At 36.5% G+C, this 19,637-nt stretch overlaps 1 long non-coding RNA gene across 1 annotated transcript; it reads right to left on the reverse strand.

Annotated features, from left to right (window-relative positions):
- Positions 1 to 1,068: 1,068 nt before the first annotated feature.
- LOC129533680 (uncharacterized) lies at positions 1,069 to 6,498 on the reverse strand. The gene is made up of 4 exons (XR_008680005.2): positions 6,319 to 6,498; positions 5,564 to 5,750; positions 3,310 to 3,373; positions 1,069 to 1,656 (listed from the first exon to the last, which is right to left on the reverse strand). It is a non-coding gene; the product is annotated as an uncharacterized lncRNA (long non-coding RNA).
- Positions 6,499 to 19,637: the final 13,139 nt, after the last annotated feature.

A 19,637-nucleotide genomic window follows, 5' to 3' on the forward strand; every position in this document is an offset into this window, starting at 1 on the left:
CCCAGAAATTCATAATCTGCATGTCTTCTGCTCTGCAGTGTGTGAAGTACAAAGAACTCAAACGTTGGAACATAAAAGATCTGAATTCACACTCTGGCTAAGGTGTTCTGGATTCACTTAGCAGTTAGTGCTAGTCAAGTCTTGTATCCTTGGTTATCCTTTCCATAATATGGAGCTAGCAACACCTACTTTGCAGAGTTTTAGAAAGGATGATTGGTAAAGTATGAAGGTGCTTAGCATAGTGAATAGTTCATAGTAAACAACCATTATAAGTTATATTGGGATTCTTTTCTTTTTGGTATGCCTTCATATTATCAAAAATATGGGTTTGTCTATGTTTAGAACTACTTTGTAGGTCCTCAAGCATTGTGCTTATTGGGTGATAAATGCTGACAAGATTGTACCTTGAAAAACAGGAGTCATTTGGATTGATAAAAATTATTTAAAAATTAAATAGCTCAAAATTCTTTTCTTTTCAGATAGTGTAGTTGGAAATTCTTTAGAAACTCAAGTTCTGTAAGGGACATAGACATTTTAAGTCATGGTTACTGCCTTCAAGAAACTTACACCCTGGTTGGAGGCATTGTTTTCACTAATATCTGTGTCCAACGAAATGATGTCTTTATATAGTGACTGGGCTGTGAGGTAAGAAAAGGAAAAATGCTTTCGGAGATTAGACAGATGTCTTTAAAATCCTTCTTCTGTCAATGGAGATGAGCCATGGGGAATCAGGTAGCAGGGAGGCAGAGGGAATGAAAGTCTGCTAACTTTATATTTTGTGTCAAGTGCAGTACTAGGCAATTCACATCCATTGTTTTAGTTAATCCTAAAAATAATACTATGAGATGGATTGTAGAATATTGACTTTATGGCTAAAAAAATATAGTAACCTCAGAGAGGTGAAACAACCTTGTCTAAGATCACATACCCAATAAATGTTGGAAATGGGATTTCAATCATTAACGGGGAGATTAGAAAGTGGGTTTTATTCAATTTAATTGAAAAATATTTATAAAATTTAAGTATCTCACCTTCTCCAAAAATTCCTTAATTTATCTCCTGGATTTCCTCCTTTTCTTCTCTGTTGAACCCCCAGTAAGTTCAATGCTAGTTTGTGAAACCCTCTAATCAGGGCAAGAGCTATAGCCATTCTTTCAGTGCACATGGCCCAGATGGCTTATCTTATTTTTTAATCTTTGTACTTTTAGCAAGGGGAAAAACTGACAACTATTTCAGATGTGCTAGTGTTTAGTATCAAATAGAAATAAACTCATTCAACATTAATTTATTGTAAAAATGTTGTACAGAATATACCACAATTAAGATACACAATTCAATCATTTATCCTTTCACTTAATGAATATTAGTGATCATTGCTCCCACCCCCTAGTCACAAAACTTTATAAAGCAGTTTTAGATAATCAATACAGTCAGCTGCAAGTAGCGGAAAGCCAAATTAACATGGCCTAGCCGAAAATAAATTTTTTGTGTATCACGAAGTCTGAGGATGGACAATTCAAGACAGGCAGAAGAAGGGTGAAGAGATCATGAGTCCATCACTTTTTAAAAGTGTTTTTAGGAGTCCCAGTTAGCAACTTCAGCTTGCATCTCGTTGGTCAGAATCCATCATATGGCCACTCCTGGCTGCAAGGAGAGCTGTGTTGTGGTTTGGAATATAAAAATTGTAAGAAAAAGAAAAATATTATCAGAAAGGCAGAAAGAAGTCTTTCTAGAATATCAAGAAATTTAGTTTTCCAGCCTCTATAAAAGCAACTCAATAGCATGAAAACAAATAACCTGATTAAAAAGTGGGCAAAAGGCCTGAATAGACATTTTTTAGTAGAAGACATACAAATGGCCAACAGGTACTGCATATGAAAAAAACATTCAACATCACTAATCACACAGGAAACACAAATGAAAAAAACCACCAGATATCACCTCACACCTCTCAGGGTGACTATTATCAAAAAAAAAAAACAAGATAACAAATATTAGTGAGGATGTGGAGACAAGAGAACCCTTGCACACTTTTGATGGAATTTAAAATTAGTACAGCAATTACAGAGTCAATAAGGAAGTTCCTCGAAAACCTCAAAATATGATCCAGCAATCTCACTACTGAATATATATCCGAAGAAAAAGGAAACTGATATGTTGACGATACAGCTGCATTCCCATGTTTATTGCAGCACTATTCACAATAGCCAAGATATGGAATCAATCTAAATGTCCATCAACAGTGGAATGAATAAAGAAAATGTGGTATATATACAAACAGTGGAATGCTATTCAGCCATTAAAAAAAAAAGGAAATCCTGTCATTTCTGACAACATGGATTAACTTGGAGGGCATTACGTTAAGTAAAATAAGCCAGGCACAGAAAGACAAGTACTACATGATCTTTTACACGTGGAATCTAAAAAAGATGATTTCATAGAAGTGGAGAGTATAAGGCTGGGCATGGTGGCTCACACCTGTAATCCCAGCACTTTGGGAGGCCGTGGCGTGTGGATCACCTGAGATCAGGAATTTGAGACCAGCCTGGCCAATGTGGTGAAACCCTGTCTCTACTAAAAATACAAAAAAAAATTAGCTGGGAGTGGTGGCAGGTGCCTGTAATCCCAGTTACTTAGGAGGCTGAGGCGAGAGAATCGCTTGAGCCCAGAAGGCAAAGGTTGCAGTGAGCTGAGATCATGCCATTTGGTACTCCAGCCTGAGCAATAATAGTGAATCTCTGTCTCAAAACAAAAAAAAGAAAAAGAAAAGAAAGAAAGAGAGAGAGAGAAGGAAGGAAGGAAGAAAGAAAGGAAGGAAGAAGGGAGGGAGGGAGGGAGAGAGAGAAAGAAAAAAAGAAAGAAAAGTGGAGAGTATAATGATAGTTACCAGAGGCTAAGTGGTTAGGTGGTTGAGGGTGGGGGGAAGTTGTTAGTTAAAGGCTACATATTTATAGTTAGATTGGAGGAATAAATTCAAGAGGTCTATTGTACAGCCTGGTAACTATAGTTAATGATGATAGATTGTATCTTGGAAAATTCTAAGAGAGTAGATGTTAAGTGTTCTCACCACAAAAATGGTAAATACATGAGGTAATAAATTTGTTAATTAGCTAAGTTTAACTATTCCACAATGTATATATACTTCCAAACATCACGATGTACACAGTAAATATATAACATTTTATATATAAATTTAAAAAATAAATTTGAAAGAAAGAGAGAAAGGCAGGGCAGAAAAAAAGGTGTGAGTGGCTTTGAAGAAACTATTAGTTCATTACAATGTTGAGTGAAGGAAGCTACTAGTCTTACCTGAGCTGTGTTTGATGATGCAAAAGGTACCCTGCTTCTATCACTTTTTCAAGTTTCTTGGCCTCTGGAGCAGAGATAATTTTAGTAGTTATAGGGTTCTTATGTCCATTTCATGAGCTAGTGAGTGTAAAGTGCTTAACACTGTGCCTGGTACATAGTAAACTTTAATATATATGGGCAACTATAACAATAAAATTAATATTCATTGGTATCATTATTAAGTAGTATAACACTCATACTTCTCCGTGACTAGAATGAGCCTTTTTACATTATCTGCATATTTTTTGTCCTAGGAATACCCATCTCGAGTTCTGGATATGTGCTCTGAGAAGATGCCCATGTCACCGACCACACTGGAGGCCAATGCAGATACTGGGGGAAGGTTCCATGGTAGCTAAGTGTGGACAAACTAATCACTGAAGTTCCCTGATGCAGAGCTGATAATCTCTCTAGAGTTGGATGGAAGACTGTGCTGCCTTGAAGCTCTGAGAGATGCCATGCCAATTCAAGGCAGGGTCTTTATTGTTGAAACTCTTGCGTAATGACATCTTTATTCAGGTGAAAATACAGGATGAATTTCAACTGTATGATATTGTTTATGTTCATCAGACATGTTATTTGTCTTTACAAAGATTGGTTTCGATAAACTGGCTGTGTGACTGATATTAAATAAACATGGAATTTTACACATTCATAATATTTGGTTTCTTGTGATTTTGATGAACTATACTTTCAAGCATTGTCAGTTCATCCTCATTTACAAGGAAACATTTGCTGTAGCAGAGTGATGTAGTGACTTGCTTTACTTAAGATAAGTCAACTTTTCTATTCAATGTTTAATGTGAAACTGACTTAAAAATGTTCTTTTAGGCCGCATTTACATTTCTCTTTGTATAACATGCATTATACTATTTTAACTTAATACTGTGGCTATATAAACCAAAGACATCCTAATTCTGTTTTTAATTTATTGTTTTGCAAGGTAAATAATTTTTAATGCACTAATAAAACTAAGGAGTTCATATTAAAAGACGTTATATGACCTACTGAAGTTGATCTACGGAAATTGACTATCTTAAAAGTAATTTTGTAAAATTATTTTGTATAAAATTGACTTTCTTGTATGAATTCTTGACAACAAATATAAAACAAAAGGAAGTTGAAACTCCTTCTACATCCTTCTACACACTGAGGAGAGTTAATTGAATTCTTTCTAATGTCACGATTTTTGTGTTTCTTAGAAAAAGAAATCAGATGAATAGTAAACATTTCAATTGCACATATCTGCTTCTGGCTACCTATTTAAAATGAAAATCTTTTTCAAAGTACACCTAGTTTTTTTCACATCTTTAAAGTGATATCATTTTATTTGTAGATTTATTCATGAAATGTTTTCATTTTGCCATCCAGGAAAAGAAATGTCACGGAATTTTTTTTTTTTTTTTGAGGTGGGGAAGCCTGAAAATATGCAACCCTGAGACCATGCTCCTTCATCCTATAGCCTCTTTCCATTCCAGGCACCCTGTAAGCACTCATCTACATCTCAAAGATAAAAGCTATGAAAGGGCAAATAAATATGCCAAGAATTAAAGTTCCTCTAACCTTAAAAGGGGTTATTTAAAACAGGCACTCCTGGTATACCATGACCAACTAAGGTCCATATACTGGCATGTGTTGGATACGCTGCCTTTATAGAAAGGTACCAGGAAGATGTTGAGGAGGGGAAGGTCAACCAGCTAGTTCAGAGCAAGTTTCAAACGACAGGGTAATGGTGTCTTCATATCTAACATCTGATTTTTAGTTTTGAAATTGCAGTGGTGGTGATGGGGAGGAAAATCAGCAAGGGGAGGGGGGAATTGATGAACCTAAAAAGCAGAAGTAAAAAAATAAAGTCTGTAGGCATGTTAGTGACAACATGCTGATTCTTATGGCTGCACTTCAAAGCATGCTAGGACAAGCTTGCAAGGTCCAGCAGGATTATTTAAAAGGCTTGGAATTTTGAATATATATATTTTTAAAACCCTTTTCTTTCTGTTTTATTTTTTCCCCAACCACTAGACTACCAGAAAAAAAAATACTTTCTATGCCATCTTTTAGATTGGGTTACTTTGGTGGATGAGTAACCTCACCCATTCCTAGGATTCTTTTCTTTTGACTAGTTTCATTTTTCAGGCAGTGACCTTTCCCTGACCTCAGCCCCAAACTCCAGGTCACCTTTCTGTAGCCCTGGTGTAGCACTGAATAGAGGGCTTACCAGATTGTTGGCACTGGATAAGTGGTACTGAGCACAATCGTCCTCTTTCATAAGCAGGAGGGAAGTTTCCTTTCCTAGGATTGAGAGAGCTGGCTGACTTATGCCCCCTTTTCATTTTGTTGTCCAGTAATTTCCCCTCTGGCCATATCTGCAAACTAGTTGCCTTGCAGGAAGGTGACATGCACCACTGATGCAAAAAGACACACAAAAAGACTGTTATTGGCATCAGCACAACTTTCAATGGTACTTCAAAACAGATTCATTTGATAGTGAAACGTTAATTATTTGCCCCAAATAATTAAAAAGTTTAATTGATTAAAGCTTAATCTCAGCTATTTAAATATTTCTATGCTTTTTTAAATTACACTCGCCTGAATAAAATCATCACTAGCTATGCCAGTCTTCAATCCACCCTCAAATTACCCTAGGAAAGATCTCCTTTTACCTCAACATGAAAACAATTTTTTCCCAAGTTTTCAAATAGTGGGAAAAACATCATCTGATTAGACTTCAGTAGGAGACCTTAAATACCCTCTATCATTTGGCCTTCATGTTGCCACATAGCCATGGCCCTACCAACAGGATGGGCACTTCTGATGTTCTCCAATGTTCTGCTGTTTCTTTTCCAGGAAGTAACCTGTTTCATGGGTCCTAATGCTGAGATCCCAGGGCTACAGTGTTTTAGTCCATTTGAGCTGCTATAAAAAAATACCTTCAACTGGGCAATTAATAAACAGTAGAAATTTATTTCTCACAGTTCTAGAGGCTGGGAAGTCCAAATCAAAGCACCAGATTTCATGTCTGCTGAGGGCCTGCTTTCTGCTTCATAGATGGTGACTTCTAGGTGGGTCCTCACACGGAGGAAGGGGCAAACAAACTTCTTTTGGCCTCTTTTATGAGGGTGCTAATCTCATTCATGAGGTCTCTGCCCTTATGACCTAATCACCTCTTAAAGGCCCTATCTCTCAATACTATTGCATTGAGGATTAGGTTTCAACATAAGAATTTTGAGGGAACACAAACATTTAGATGACAGCATACAGTGAATGGCAAACTCTAGCATGTCACATTGTAATGCAAGACCAGTGTACCAGCCTGTCTCTTTTGAATAAATCAATGTGGCAATATTGATGATTTCCAAAGCCTCCCTTTTGTATTCTGTATTTGCTACCATTATAAGGATGTCAGCACTAAAGAACAAAAAAAGAAGAAAAAAGAAAAAGAAGGAGGATCTCAATAGCTAATGGGAAGCATTAAGCTAATCCCTTATCTTGCCACCCAACTTTGTCAGATTTTGGAAAAATAGTGCTTCAAATTATTTTTCCAATGAATAGACTCGTGTCTTATGTTTGGGCATTTAATTAGGCCCAAGGGGGAAAAAGGTAGAAGTTTTTAATACTATTTTGCTATGCAAAATACACATGAATATTTCCACTATATTAGGTAGTTCTATATCAAATATACTTGTGATTCTAAGCGGCCTGGCTTTGGTTCGGCAGAATGCAACCATCAGTCAATGTTAGCTCCATGCAGCCGCATTGCTCCCTGTGTGCTCTAAAGCAATCAAACGAGTCTGCAAATGTTCTTCAAAGAATACATCTAGACTGTTACTTCGTTAAACATCTCCTTGGCATTCATTCTATTTTCCACTTTGAATTGCTGCATTTAGTTTTGTAATGACCTTCTATAGCTAGGAGGTTTTATTAACTCTTTGATCTTCTAGCTTTGGGATGAAAACAAAGAAAACATAAATGAGCACTTTGTGCACTGTCTTATAGAGGAGACCAGAAGAAAAAAGGAAATATGTTTTCATCAAAAAGATTGGTTTGTGTGGAGACTTTCAGCCCTTCCTGTTCTTTTCTCCCTTTGAGTAAAATGCTTATCAATGTTGTACATGTGTTTGTTTTAATGTCTTCTTTATAACAAAGTCTTTGTTTTTCTTCTCTGTAGCTCTGGTAGCTGAGGTTAGGGTCAGATATCTCTTTATGGATTTTCTTTTTAAGAACATTTTCCATCCTTGGTTTCCTCTAATCCAGAGTATAATTCTTGGGAAATCTGTCGTTGTATTTATGAGATACTGGAAGCCCTGCTCTGTTTCCAAGTATTCCTTTGTGTGTGTCTACGTGAGTGGTGAAGGGGAGGGCATCCCCAAGCCGGTAGTCACTTAATACTATGCTGAGAAAAAGATTGAGAACTCTCTGTATCCAAATCTCAGTTCTGCACTTCATTGTAACTGTGTCTGTATATTCTGGAGCAATTGGAGTAGAACCTCACCATTTAGTTATCTTGCTTCCTAAGTCCTGAACTCATACCATATTAACATATGGATGAAATACTGCCTTTCAAATTGACTGTATTTTTATCTTTTGTCACCTTCTTTTTTCCCTTTTTTTACATACTTATCTGACTTTACCTTTTTTGGTCTTTTATCACAACTTTGGAACAAAACTTTAGGTAAAAGATTATAAAATACTGAAGTCTTACTCCTAGCTTGAAAAAGTAAAATAAATAAATAAATATAAATAAATAAAAGATTGTAAAATACCAACATTTATGATACAAATTAAATACAAAGCGTGGAAATAGTTACTCATCAGAGCAAGCCTTTTCTTTTCCCCAATCTCATAATCAGCCATTTATTATATCAAACACTTTCTTTAGCATCTTGAAATTTGAAACTCCTCTTTGTTGTTAAATCTAAAGCAATCTGACCTAAGAGCCCGGAGACTATTTTGATTTGCTTAATCTAGACTCTAGAACAGCAGGTGAACTAGCTATGTGCTGATAATATTATCTGGTTATTTTGCAGTGCCTTAGGTTAATTAGAAATGGAAAGCCATTATTCATCTCAAAGTGGCTTCATTTCATTTTGGTTAAGTTTTCCTTTTGTTTGACTCATTTAATACTAATTGTGGTAGTGATGTGCTAAAACTATAAAATTATATAATTCCACTAGTCTCATCTCTTTTTCAGAGATGAAAAAATAATGAGTGACAGTTTACTTAGGGGCCTTGACCAAGTAAGGTAAACTTAACATTAGAACCTGTACCTTTTCATTTCCAGTCAGCTTTCGTTTGCTTTCCTGAGTCAGACAAAGAATAAGGGAAAATGATCAACTATTGATATGGGAGACTCAGCTTTTCTTGGTGAAACTCAAATGACGTCTTCACCTGAAAGAGCAGTGGCAACTAGCTTAGCAAATCTTTCTCATATCCTCACTTGATGCCTTTCCATTGCTTTCTCCTTCTGGGAACATCCCTTCCTCATCTTAGTAATTCCTTAGATTGTTCTGTACTTACTTGTCTGTCATGCTTTAAGTTATAATTTCCCTAAGCTGAAAACTTGCTTATTTCTAGAATATGTTCTCAAAATATTTCATAACGATATTAATAACTATAAAATGCTAAAAACTGTGAGACTGCTTCTATTTGAAACTTAAATTATAGATAAATAACTTACTTTTGAAAGTGTCTCAGTCTGGTAGCTGTGATCAGAAAGCAGTTTAAATTTACAAACACCTTAAGAATGTTTCTAAATATTCTATTGAAATGCCTTTTTGTAACAAAATAAGTGATAGAGCAGTCAGTATTTACATACATGCAATACTTTAATCTTGGGTACAAAGCAAGATGACAAGCAAAGACATTAGCAGAGCAGTTACTAAATGAAAATATGATATAGGTAAGAAATGCTGAAATTTGAGATCTTGAAATAGTAATTATTTTAAATGGTCCCAGAGAGATTTGAAAATATTGGGAAGAAAAAAATCAAGGTACTTACACATTTCTTTCTATTTTTACCTTTTGGTGGTCCAAATAGTTTGACACAGTATAACATTTATTCAGAGGGTAATCGTATTTTAAACCTATTTGATATTTTACACTTCATTTAAAAATCTCAAAACACCTTATTAAGTAGTAATACTGCAAAGGTTATACACAGGTTTATTAAACAGCTGAAGAGGAAAATATTTTATAGTGGGCAATGAGAATCTTGTGCCACCTAATGATGAACAGTTTCTGAGAAATGTGTCTTTAGATAATTTTATCATGCAGATATCATAGAATGTATTTACACAAACCTAGAGGTTATAGCCTACTACACACCTAGGCTATGTGGTATAGGTTGTTGCTTCTAGACTACAAGCCTGTACAGTATGTTACTGTGCTGAATACTGTAGGCAATTGTAACACAATGGTATTTTTGTATCTAAACATATCTAAACATAGAAGAGGTACAGTGAAAATATTGTACAAAAGATTTTTTAAATGGGGATTTGTCCATTCGGAGCCCCCCTCCCTCTGTACGGGGGAGCCATTTTCTTCTTTCTTCTTTCTTGCCTATTAAACTTTCCACTCCTTAAAAACCAAAAATAATCAAAAATTTAAAAAAATTTTTTAAAATGGTACCTCCATATAGGGCACTACCATGAAGGGAGCTTGGTGAATGCAATGTGAAGGTCAAGGATATTACTGTAAACTACTGTATATTTTATAAACAACATATATTTGTATTACACTAAATTTGTTTTTAAAAATTTCTCTCTTCAATAATAAATTTACCTTAGCTTACTGTAGCTTTACAGATTTTTAATTATTTACAACTTTTTACACTTTCGTAATAACAGCTTAAAACACAAACACATTGTTCAGCTGTACAAAAATGTTCCTCATATCCTAGTCTATAAATTTTCTCTCTCTCTCTCTCCCTCTCTCTCTCTCTCTATATATATATACTTTTTAAACGTTTTTGTTAAAAATGAAGACTCAGATGAATATATTAACCTGGACCTACACAGAGTCAGGATCATCAATATCACTGTCTTCCACCTCCACATTTTGTCCCACTGGAAGTTCTTCAGAAGCAATAACATGTGTGGAGCTGCTATCTCCTATGATAGCAGCACCTTCTTCTGGAATACCTCCTGAAGCACCTGCCTGAGGCTGTTTTAAAGTTAACTCTTTTTTATAAGCAGAACGAGTACACAAAATAGTGATTAAAAGTATATTATGGTAAATACATAAATGAGCAACAGAGTATTATCATTATCGAATATTATGCACTATACATAGTTGCATGTGATATACTTCATATGGCTGACAATGTAGTAGGTTTGTTTATGCCAGCATCACTACAAACATGCAAACATTTCATTAGGCATTAGGATGGCTACAATGTCACTAGGTGACAGGAATTTTTCAGCTCCATTATAATATTACACATTGACTGCTGTTGACTGAAATGTTGTTATGTAGTATTACGCAATGCATGACTGTATTTATTTAAAATTTTCACCATGTTATTTGGTCAAAGCAGTAAATTTGTTTTTTACTTTGCAAAATGTGGGAGAAAGGGAATTTAAGGATCAAAGTCTCTTAGGAAAAGTTCTGATTACCTTGATGCTTATAATTATCTTTATGAATTAATGACAGATATCTCACATGGGTGATGTTAGGACATTCATAAATTCTGTAACGGAAGAAAATGCCACAACTTACAAAGAAAGACCTCAAGTTCATTGTGGTCCAGATTTGAAAAAACACAATCTCCCATGGGTTCAATTATTCCAGACTAGCCTAGGTCACTCCTAGCACAGGTACTGAGCATTCCAGGGAAGGCAATCAGTTAATCAAAAAGACTACTAGAGGGACTGGTTTAACTTTGAGAGTCCTGGAGCCACCTGAGACCACTAATGAGATACTCAAAAGTGTAGGCTTCATTAGTTTATCCATTAACTTATTGATTCTTCAAACATCTAGTTACTCTCATTATTTCCTCTTCCCCATGCCATGAGACATTAGATCTTTAACACACAAAAATAACAAATAAGCGCAGTTAATTGTCCTTGCAACATTTTTGGTCCTTCTATACTCTCTCCACCTCATTTCATCTTCATCTCACCCCATCCCACCTATGCCTGAAAAAAAGTCACCCTATAAGCATTTCTTATATAGTATCACCTATGTAGTGCTATTCAACTCAGAAATATTTTGGATAAATTTGTATACATACTGTGGCATATGTGTTGTTCACCAGATATTCTCCTCCTTGTGCACACAATAGTATTATATTTCCTCCCCTTTTTTGAAATTAGGTATGGCAGTGTGACTAGTTTGGTCAATGGATTTTGGGCAAAATTGAGTACAAATTGTTATAACCTTTCCCTTCTGTGGTGGTAACTGGAGATGCTCCAACTGCTACTCAGTTAGACTGAAGTTAGGATGATGTGAAATGAGAATGATACGAAGCAAAATACCAAGTCAGGCCATGGAGAAGTAGTGTGAGCAAGAAATAATCTTTGTTCTATAAAATCTCTAAGATTTTGGGATTGTTTATATTATAGCACAACCTAACCTATCCTGACTGTTTCAAATATAATATAAATAAATATGGCTTTTTCTCACAGCCAGTCATCCAATACATACGATTAGTACCATTTTAAGCTTTCAGCCAGTGAGCATTCAGGTATCATTCTTGTTTTCTTCAGTGGCACTTTGCTATGTTGTTTGTTTGATTTTTTCATTAATTTTGCTCTGGTCAGTAATTTTGAGCAATAATAAGAGACCGAATGTACAACTGGCTGTCCTGGAAGTTTCACCTAAATTTTATATCAGGCTAGACGTTATTAAAATGTGAGACTTCAAGAAAAGAAGGAGGAAATACAGGCTGAAGGCTAATAAAAAATTAGAGATTGGTGGAAGACATTTGGCATTATGAAGGGCAAGCATCACTGCAATCTGGGAGATGTTACCAACAATTATATGAATAGTAGCTGGAAGAAACCATGGCCAAAGATGAGCCATAATCCAGGTGTTTGAAGATAAGGATGTTAGTTATCTCTTGCTATGTAATAACTTTCTCCAACTTGACAGCTTAAAACAAACAAACTTTTTTTATCTTAGTGATTTTATGGTCAGGAATTCAGAAGTGGCTTGGATGGGTGGTTCTGGCTCAGGGTCTTTCAAGTCTGAAAGGATTCCTTGCCACATCGATCTCACCATAGGGTGCTTGAGTGTCCTCACAATAGCTATTTCCTCCCAAAGCAAATGATACAAGAGAAAAGGATAGAAGTTTCAATGATTTTTATGACCTAGCTTCAGAAGTCACACTCTGTCATTTCCACAATACCTTATTTGTTGCACAAGTCAGCCCTATTCAATGTGAAAAGAATCAACATAGGATACCAAGAGACAAGGATCACTGGAGGCCATCTCAGGGGCTGGCTACCACAGTGGAACAGTCTTAGTCAAGATGAAACTCAGGGATTGCAACTCCAAAGGGATACCGCGATGATGGCTTTGCTGTTTGCTGATTTAGTGTTCTTGTTTTAGAAACACAATCCATCCCATCTCATCTGCATCTATCCAATGAGATAAAATAAATAAACACTGTTCAATAGTATAAAATATGACTGAGACTTTTTATGAGGTACTGTATTAAAAACATTTTCTACTTTAACTTTCTGTACAGTTTCATTATTATTTGCATAAAATTGAAAATAATTTAAATGGTTGAACTTTTTGGCATTTCAATTAAGTTCTTCTTTGTTAAAGATACTATTGTCTATTGTGTAAATATCAAGATATATTAACCAAAAAATTAAATTATATTTTTTCTGAAAGCAAAATCTTTTTTAAAAATTTAAGGAAACAACAATTTACATTGTGTAGCAATTACTATCAGCTGTAACTGTACACTTTTGGAATAATTATTTCCTCAGATATTTGTATCATGATTGATAAACACCCCCTGGATTTCTCATGTGTTTAAAATTTGAAACATTTCTTGCCAGATTCACTATAAACTTGTAAGAATTCTCATTTGAAGAAAAGTTTGTTTTTTATTATTCCACAAGAAAGACAAATACAATGAAATATTTAATTTACAATTTGTTAGTAAAGATATTACTTCTACCCATGTTTGAAATTAAATTAACATTTAAAAATCGTTTTTGGCCAGGCACAGTGGCTCAAACCTGTAATCTCAGCACTTTGGGAAGCTGAGACAGGAGGATCTCTTGAGGCCAGGAGTTTGAGACCAATCAACCTTGGACAACATAGTGAGACCCCATCTCTACAAAAATAAAAAAAAATAACCAGGCATGATGGTACTTGCCTGTAGTCCTAGCTACTTTGGAGGCTGAGGCAGGAGGATCACTTGAGGCCAGGAGTTTGCGATTACAGTGAGCTATGGTTGCATGACTGTACTCCAGCCTGGCAACAGAGCAAAACTCTGTCTCTAAAAAAAGGTTTAAAGATTAAAGTAAAATTCATTTTTATTTTTCTTTTTTTCAGAAAGCATACAGCTTGATGGTAACAAGAACATGATCATCAATGGGACACCTACATTCCTTTCTTTTCATCAACCAAAAATATGCTGTCTAGGCTATCCAAGTTTACTGACGGCGCTCATTTCAAAAGTTATTCTACTTTTGTTTGTTTGTAATCTGTAATATATTTTTCTCCATAGAAATAATGGTAAAAATAATAGCAAAGTAACCAAATTAGTCCTTGGAAAACTTCTTAACCAGGAGAATTCCTCAATCTAGTATTTTCAAGCTACGGAATATAATCCCCTTGTATGGAAAAGCCTAAAGATGAGGCTTACTGCAAGGATGTGCTATAGCTTCTTGTGGTTTGATTGAGGGAAAAAATTGAACTCTTAAGCTTCTTCCTTTTCTTCCTAGTAACCTAGATATATCTACTTTTCTTCGCTTTACCCTTCCCTTTGGTTCTGCCTAGAATTTCTCTCTTTCCTTGGTTCACATAGACACACAGTGTACTTCAATAATAATAGTAGCTAACACTTTTTAAAGTGCTTACTGTATATCAGATGCTGGTCGAAGCATTCCATGTGCATTATTTCATTTCATTACTAGGAGTAAATCATTTTATGTTAGCCCTATTACACAGATGAGAGAGATAAGGAATATAGAAGTTGAATAACCTGGCAAAAATTATGATGCTAGTGGGTAGTAGAATAAGAATTTAAAATATTTAAATTTGGGTAGTTTGACTCTGGAGCCTAGTTTTTGTTAACCATGAGAAAATAGACAAATAGATGTTTGATAGTTGGTAGATAGATAGATTACACACACACACACACACACAATTTTACCCCTACTAACATGAAAATGGAAATAAAACTACACCTATCTTATTTAAAAAATTTAGCCACAGTGGGAAAAGCAAAGCCTCATATATCAGCAATAGCATGTGCATTTCATCTCCATTTCATGGAAAAAATCTAGAAATATTTAAAAAAAATACTTTCTATAATTGAGGCAGTAGCTCTGAATAGACAAGGAAAGAAGTGAATGCACTCTGACAATGGATTCTGGCCTGAGTGGGGAAATCACAGCAATTTCTTGAAGAGATCTGAAGGGAGCAACCCTTCTTTCTCTCCATACCAGATGGTCCCACAGACCTTACCCTGGACCAGACTTCAACCAACACTGGAGAAGATGAAAAGGAGGCCTTGGGGTACTGAGTTTGCCAGGTGGGAAAGGAGCCCAGCATAGGGATACAGTTAGGCTCACATGGTGCCGAGCAAAGAAGGTAGGAGGAGAGAAAAACACAAAGTAGCATATATTTACTTCTGCCATTTCAAAAACTGATTAAACAAATATATAAAGTGAAATTTGTAAGCGTACTGTTTTACACAAAAGTTAACACTGAAAAATCTTAAGTCATTTAATGCTAATGCTACTTCATTTCTTTAATCCATTGCTGATAGCTGGGAACAGAATCAAACACCACAGACACCTCTTGAGCTAGTCATGAGTGACTTATGAGACTAAGCTGTTCTCAGTCCCAGAAATTAGAAATCCTTCTCCAATGTACATTCTTTCACCCTTGCCAGGAAAAAGGATGCATTTTCCCACTAGGAACTGAACAAGGTCACCTTGGCCCAGGTTGTCAGGAACTAAAACAGTAACAAACAGTTGTCTGCATAAAGAACGCAATATTTCTATTAAACATTTCTAACATTTCTTTAAAAAGAAAAGATATACTAATTTGTAAAAGTTTAATGAATGTTTAACAACTATGAGATATTTGGTTTATTAGTGCAGCTAAGTAATTCTGTTAATGAATGAATGAGTAAATAAATGATTAGTCCACCAAACAAGTAGTCAGTTGACTTACTCTAGATAGGCAGAAAGGCAGTAGTTTTGATAGCAAATAAAATCCAGATGTTAGCCTGTTGGGCACAAGTGGGGACTGTGCATGTCTTTATAGAAGGAGGTGCTGATGTTGGCTACTGTAGGAAAAACTAGACATTTATAATAAAAGAAAAACTTGCTGGGCATGGTGGCTCACGCCTGTAATCCCAGCACTTTGGGAGGCCAAGGAGGGTGGATGACCTGAGGTTAGGAGTTCGAGACCAGCTTGACCAACATGGTGAAACCTGTCTCTACTGAAAATACAAAATTAGCTGGGCATGGTGGTGCATGCCTGTAATCCCATCTACTCGGGAGGCTGAGGCAGGAGAATAGCTTAAACCCAGGAGGTGGAGGTTGGAGTCAGCCGAGATAGTGCCATTGCACTCCAGCCTGGGCAACAAGAGTGAAACTCCATCTCAAAAAAAATAAATAAATAAGAACTTTTCATGTACTGACAAACATTGTAGTGGGAGTTTGGAATTTGGATATTCACGACTGATTCTGAAATGAACTAGTTTTGTGACTTTAGGAAAACTATTTTTCTTTTTTTAGGTTTTGGCTTCTTTTATAAAATTAGAAAGCTGGGGAATAAGTACTCCCCAGAGTATGCTTTGGAACACCAGCTCTTTGAGAGAAATACACACAATTTTTTGTTTGTTTGGTTTTGAGAGAAGATCTTACTCTATCACCCAATCTAGAGTGCAGGGACATGAACATGGCTCACTGAAGCCTTGACCTCCTGTGTTTAAGTGATCTTCCTGCCTTGGCTTCCCAAGTAGCTGGGACTACAGGTGTATGGCACCATGCCCAGCTAATTTTTTATTTTTATTTTTTGTAAAGACAGGGTCTCACCATGTTGCCCAGGCAGGTCTCAGACTCCTGATCTCAAGCAGTTCTCCCACCTCAACCTCCCAAACTGTTGGGATTATACGTATGAACTACCATGCCCGACTTTTTTTTTTTTAATGCAAGAGTTTCTAGTCCAATTATGTTTTAGTTAGGGTTTCCTAAAGCTACACATTATAAAATACCTATCTCAAGCTAGCTTAACCAAAAAATGGGGATTATCCTCTCAGATAGCTGAAAAGTATAGGGGTAGAGGGGGCCATTGGCCTAGGTGACTCTGTGGCTTGAATATCATTGGTACCTGTATCACAGGAAGAATAATGTTCCCCTACAGGTGTTCACGCCCTGACACTAGAAACTGTGAAATCCTACCTTATATGGCAAAAGGGACTTTGCAGATGTGATTAAGGGTTAAGGAGATTATCCTGGGCCCAATCTAATCACACAAGTGCTTAAAAGTGAAAGAGGAATACATAAGGGTTGGTCAGAGAAATGGACATGATAAGGCCTCAGGCCACTGTTGATGGCTTTGAAAATGAAGGAAAGGAGACACAAGCCAAGGAATGTGGTGTCCTTTAAAACTTGGGAACAACCCTCAATTGAACAGGCAGAAAGTAAATGGGGCCTTGGTCCTACAGTAGCAACCCGAAGAAGCAGAAATTAGATTCTCCTTTAGTGCTTCCAGAAAGAAACACAGCCCTGCCCACTCCTTGATTTTACTCTAGTGACCTATAACATACTTTGACTTCCAGAACTGTAGGATCACAAATTTGTGTTGCTTTAAGCCACTATGTCTGTGGTAATTTGTTACAGCAGCAACAGAAAACTAATACAAGTTGGTGCTTTTCATCTCCGGATTCTGCATCTTTGTCAGCCCCTTTCACAAGCCAGGTGCTTCCAACAGTTTCAATCTCCTTCCCATTGTCTTAATAGCATTTTTGGAAAGAAAAGGCTTCTTCCCTAGTAAATCCTGGAAACGTTCTTGGCCTGCTTTCCATTCACTAGAAATGGATCATGTGTCCACCACATGCTATTGATATAAATCACATGCCTATTTCTAGACCTGAGGTCAGCTCCTTCCCAACCACATGCAGTGAGATTGGGGAGGAAGGAGTTCCATAAAAAATAACTGGAATACAGATAGAACTTACGCTGGACAGCCAAAACAAGTATCCACTGAGAATGACTTTGAAAAATTCTCTGTGAAATAAATAGAAACAATTTTCTCTATCAGGATTTCTTAGAGCCTGTAATATACATAATGAATATCCAAGAAGAGGAATATACTCTTCTATACTTCCCAAATATATTAGTTTTCAATTACTGCTGTAACAAATTGCCACACATTTACTGGCTTAAAACCATACAAATTTATTATCTTACAGTTTTGGAATTCACAAGTACACAATGGGTATTCGTGGCTACAACCCTTTTAGAGGCTTTGGGAGAGAATCTGTTTCCTTGCTTTTTTCAGCTTATGGAAGCTGCCTGCATTCCTGGGCTAGTGGGCCCTTGTTTCATCTTCAAAGCCAGCAGTGGAGCATCTTCAAATCTGTCTCTGACTGCCTCTAGTCCTTCTGTCTCCCTCTCATAAGAACCCTTGTGATTACATTGGGGCCATCTGGCTCACCCCGCAACCTCAAGATCTTTAATTTAATAAGATTTGTAAACTCCCCTTTGCCATGAAAGGTAACATATTCTCTGGTCCCCAGGATTAGGGTATGGACATCTTTGGGAGCCATTATTCTGTCTACCACATCAAACTTATTTTATGATGTAAAGCAGCCTGCAGTAAACTATGGCCCATGAGCCAGATTCCACCTGTTGCCTGTTTTTATCTAGTCCATGAGCTAAAAATAACTTCTACATTTTAAAAGGGTAAAAAATAACACAAAGAAGAATATGCAACAAAGACCATATGTGGCCTGAAATACCTAAAAATATTTACTATCTGGCTCTTTATGGAAAAAATTTGCTTATTCCTGATGTAGAGTGTCTTACAGTATTAGTGCTGTTTGGAACACAGATACAAGAAAAATAGACTAGATGATTGTTTCTAGTTGCTTTCCCCCTCTATCATTTTCATTTATGTGTTAAATGAACAGTTACTGATCACCTATTTGTGTGAGGTGCTGTTCTAGCCACTGGGGATATTAAAGTATAAGTCATAGTCCCCGCTTCAAGCTACTTACAGTCTATTAGAAAAATAATCTATGGCCGGGAGCAATGGCTCACACATGTAATACCAATACTTCGAGGGGTCGAGGCAGGAAGATCACTTGAGCTCAGGAGTTCCAGATCAGTCTGGGCAACATGGAAACACCTGGTCTCTACAAAAGGATACAAAAATTAGCCAAGCATGGTGGCACACACCTGTAGTCCCACTACTTGGGAGGCTAAGGTGGGAGGATGGCTGGAGCCTGGGAAGCTGAGGTTGCAGTGAGCCGAGATCACACAACTGCACTCCAGCCTGGGTAACAGAATGAGACTCTGTCTCCAAATATATATATGCAAATATATATATATGCAAATATATATATACGCACACAAATATATATATGCAAATATATATATATACGCACACACATATATATATATATATATATAGCAGTAAGTGTAAAAGAGTACTTTAGGCTGCTTTAGCATCCTGGGCTGGGTTCAGGGGAGTAAAGAAGATGCCTTTTGGTGGGAGCTTAGCCCATGTCCCTTTCTCTGGGAACTATCCACTCCAGGTACAGAGTTGGACACATGCAATTATTTCTGCAATGTGTGACCCTGCTCTGTGGTCACCGGTGAATAGTCCAGGATTGACACCCATTTTAAGCCAGACTTTTTCTCCCAGGAATTTAAATTAGCAGTCACATTGAATTTTAACTTGTTCATAAACCACTAATTCCCGGCATCATGACTGGCACGTAGGAGACTTCATTATGTGTTTGTGGAATGAATGAGTGAGTGTTGCCATGTGTTCTCATTGCTCAGTTGGCAAAGCTAACATCGAAGGACTTTTAACCTTAAAAGAAATTCGAAACACCTTAGTAACTGCTTTCACCCCTATAGAGATGG

Source organism: Gorilla gorilla, chromosome 4 (assembly GCF_029281585.2).
Source record: "Gorilla gorilla gorilla isolate KB3781 chromosome 4, NHGRI_mGorGor1-v2.1_pri, whole genome shotgun sequence".
NCBI lineage: Eukaryota > Metazoa > Chordata > Mammalia > Primates > Hominidae > Gorilla > Gorilla gorilla.